General features: G+C 47.1%; 1 long non-coding RNA gene across 1 annotated transcript; it reads right to left on the bottom strand.

Annotated features, from left to right (window-relative positions):
- Positions 1-807: 807 nt before the first annotated feature.
- On the bottom strand, positions 808-3,197 carry LOC146172379 (uncharacterized). Its single transcript, XR_014702538.1, has 2 exons — positions 2,934-3,197; positions 808-1,491 (listed from the first exon to the last, which is right to left on the bottom strand). It is a non-coding gene; the product is annotated as an uncharacterized LOC146172379 (long non-coding RNA).
- Between the last annotated feature and the right edge of the window lie 852 nt (positions 3,198-4,049).

Below are 4,049 nucleotides of genomic sequence, written 5' to 3'. Positions count from 1 at the left end.
CTACAATTACAGTGGCCAAAGGTGCACACAGTTTCCGTACCCACTTGCTTTTGAGTATGTACCCATGATCGCTACATGTTCTCAGTTTTATCTCTGTTTAGGAGGGTGTCCACAATCGTTAGGAAGGATCTGCTGATACTGGCACACAAGCGTGTAGTTTTCACGTAGATAGGAACCTAGTGTATACTTGAGTGAAGGCTCTCCAGCTTATGATACAAACTATTTGTAAAAATAAAAATAAATATGATTGTACGGGGATTTTGGGGAAACCAACAGGTTGCTTGTTTTGACGGATATTTGGAAGAAATGACTAAGTGAAATGCTCAAGTTCATAGGCCTCCTGTTTGTCCAACACGGGCATTGTGAAACTTCACTGGCTGAAGCTGCATTGGAATGAGGGCAACATCTGCAGTGGTTTGCTTCCACCAGGAACAATGCTGTGAATCTGCTTCATAGCAGTGCTGGTGCGCCTCAAAGTGGCAGTCCTGTACAATGTAGACCAGCTGCCACAAGTAAAGCGCCGGTACATCAATCAAGTGCGAAGCCCTCACAGCCACATTAGGCAGGATTTGCATGTAGCTTCCCGAGAAGAGTTTAATAAAAAGATATTTAACCTTCGTGGCACACCAGCTCAAATTTTGTCACCCTCTGCAAAATGTGCCAACTATAAACCACAAAAAGTTGACAAATGCACGAAATGAGTTGTGCTATGAGCAAAAGAAGACCGGGCTTAAAAATAATGTTTCTAGCAATTTGGCAAAGTTACGAGAATGGCAAGCCTTCACAATGAACCACATAACACATTGATTCCTGGTATTTGGCTTCACTGCATTTTATTGGTGTAGTCGGGAGAATAGCAATTTCCAACTCTCAACAACCACCCCATCTTGATACATCAAGGCAACTGCTGCAGACATACAACAGATCCGAAGGCATGTCGCCTAGCACACATTACAATAGATGCTGTCAAAAGAGTGCAAGAAGTGGCCGATTCCATGCCAAGTTACTTAAGACAATGCCATGTTTCGGACACCATCACATACAGAGAACTTTTGCTCAGATAACCACAGCTGTGTTATCCCCGCAAGGGTCGTGTTGTATATGACAAACTCTTTAATCCATGCCAGGCCTGTTCACATATCAATCTGTTGCTTTAATTCTAAAGGCTGAAAACTAGAGAGGCAAAAAATTGCAGTCACACATTTGTGCTTCTCCACCTCCCGCCAAGGCAAATCATGCGTCCAAAATCACTCTGAATGCTTTCCAAATAATAACATATCAGAAAATGCAAGGGTGACAATATTCCACAACAAGATTAAATACATTGCAAGCAAGGTATTTCAAACTTAACTAGGAGCACGCTCTAAACCAGTAGAAGGAGTGAGAGTATCCATTTGGTCACACCAGTTACAGCGCACTGCACTACCGAGGTAGCAGAGGAATCCAACTGGTGGAAGAAACTCGTACGTCGGCCCCGAGTATTCCTTGCCTCTGCAAATGTAAATAAATGAGAGCAATACTGCAATTACATTTAGTTTGCATAAATTCAGCAAACTCACTCACAGTAGAATTTGATTCGAGTAGAGCAAATGAGAGTGCCTGCCGCAGAAGGAAAAAGGCAGCAACGAGACTGGCAGTCAATGCTAGCACAAATACAAATATTTAGCACACTTGCAAAACACTGAAATAGCAACAAAGAGACTAAGTTAAATCGTGTGCAGTAAGTGCGGAATATGTTGCGGCTTGCATGGAATTGTAATGAAGAGTGCTTATAGCAGCAACTTACAAGCTCTTTGACAGGATTACGAGGTAGTACATGCAACGGTGCCTCACTCTCCTGAACAAAACATACCACCTCAGGTTAATTATTGCTTTGTTTTCAAATAAGCTGTCAATGGCCTTGACAGCAGCTTGAAGCAAAGCACTGCCCACTATTTATGGGGGCATTATTTCTGCTATCATTCCCAGTTTTCTCAAAGTGATGACGCTGTTGGAGCAGGCAAAAGATATATATTAGGGAACTCGGCGGTAGCGACATGCATTCGAAGTGTTATGTCTATATGAACAAGCTCAGCGAGTTCTACCAATGCAGTTATTTTGGTAGTAAAAGGGCAGATACTCTCATGGGCAAGAACCTATGATAGCCGAAGTCACCCTCATTGCTGCATGCACCGATGTGAGTACTCGACAATGGAACGTATGAGCATATAAGCACAATAAATTCGTGCGGGTATACGCCCGTATCTTGTAACCATTTCGTGCTGAGCAGTAGGCTCATTTCACTCCGGGGCTCATTTCGCACTGGGCCAGTTTACATTTATACTGTCTCTCAGCTGGCCAGCAACTCCCCTTCTTTAGCACTTCGTCGACACTGCAAAGAAGCTGACCTCTTGCACTGCAGCACCACGTATGGGCCGCATGGATGAATACCTTACGAGTTTTTTGACAGAAGCACGACCGTTTCTATGGGCCCAGTCACTATCTGCTGAAGCTGCGAGGAAGGCAATAAAACCTCCTGATCATAAACCAGCGCGTTCACGCTGGCGCACACCAAAATGCCTGCTACTGCCCAAACAAATATAAGCGAACTCAGAAATAGTTTTACGTTATCTTTTAGTCGCCTCATATGTCCCAATACTCCAGTGCATCCGGAAGACAACAGCAACCGGCGACCGATCGGTGCACAGCAGCAGGTATGCAACGGTTGTTTCAAGCGCGAAGAAACGGGATCGACGCCATTATGCAGTCTCCACATGCCTTCGCCCGGAGACTGTCGCGTGATTACGCCGCGTTAGTAATTGTGACTACCGCATAGCTGCACTGCCGTGTAAAAACTCGTTAAAAAAGCTGCAAGACGGTAGCAGAACGCCGACAAGTGCTTTACCTAGAGCTCGCGGGCATGTACGAAACACCATCATTCGCGTACGACTCACCGTAGTCGGAGGCTGCAGACAGGCCAGGGACAGAACCGAAGGCTGCGCTGTTGAATTTAGGGCAACAATCCACGAACTGAATCAGATTTTCACCGAATTTGCATCTATCGGGATGATGCCCCGCAAACTACAACAAGCCGACGCATGAAAAGCGACCTAGGGCTCGCAAGGCGCGAGCACCCGTTGCGCGAAAAGCGCGCCAGCTTTTGTTCGGGTGGCTCGGGCGCTGTGAAACGGGGTAATTGGCATCTGAGTTTGAGGCTTATTTCCAGAAAAAAGCAAATACTAAACGTTATTTGACGTCACATCCGTCGAGAGAATCAACGCATCCTCCTTTCCACTTTGGTTCTGGGCGCGCATGCGCAGTTCACGGAGCCGACTCTGCAAGTTGCAGAGAGCCGGCTCCGTGAACTGCGCATGCGCGCCCAGAACCAAAGTGGAAAGGAGGATGCGTTGATTCTCTCGACGGACGTGACGTCAAACAACTTTTAGTATTTGCTTTTTGCTGGAAATAAGCCTTAAACCCAGATGCCAATTACCCCGTTTCGAGCCACCGCCCCACCGCACCCCGAGCTATACCCGAGCAAAAGCTGGCGCGCTTTTCGGGCAATGGGTGCTCGCGCCTTGCGAGCCTTAGGTCGCTTTTCATGCGTCGGCTTGTCGTAGTTTGCGGGGCATCATCCCGATAGATGCAAATTCGGTGAAAATCTGATTCAGTTTGTGGATTGTTGCTCTAAATTCAACAGCGTAGCCTTCGATCCTGTCCCTGGCCTGTCTGCAGCCTCCGACTACGGTGAGTCGTACGCGAATGATGGCGTTTCGTACATGCCCGCGAGCTCTAGGTAAAGCATTTGTCGGCGTTCTGCTACAGTCTTGCAGTTTTTTTAACGAGTTTTTACACGGCAGTGCAGCTATGCGGTAGTCACAATTACTGACGCGGCGTAATCACGCGACAGTCTCCGGGCGAAGGCATGTGGAGACCCGTTTCTTCGCGCTTGAAACAACCGTTGCATACCTGTTGCTGTGCACCGATCGGTCGCCGGTTGCTGTTGTCTTCGGGGTGCACTGGGGTATTGGGACGTACGCGGCGACTTACAGATGTGAAACTTTGTGAGT

This window comes from Amblyomma maculatum, unplaced genomic scaffold, assembly GCF_055883805.1.
Source record: "Amblyomma maculatum isolate TAMU_Amacu unplaced genomic scaffold, ASM5588380v1 scaffold_13, whole genome shotgun sequence".
Classification (NCBI taxonomy): Eukaryota; Metazoa; Arthropoda; class Arachnida; order Ixodida; family Ixodidae; genus Amblyomma; species Amblyomma maculatum.
The sequence above is the reverse complement of the archived record's forward strand: the minus strand, read 5'-3'. Positions and strand labels throughout refer to the sequence as shown.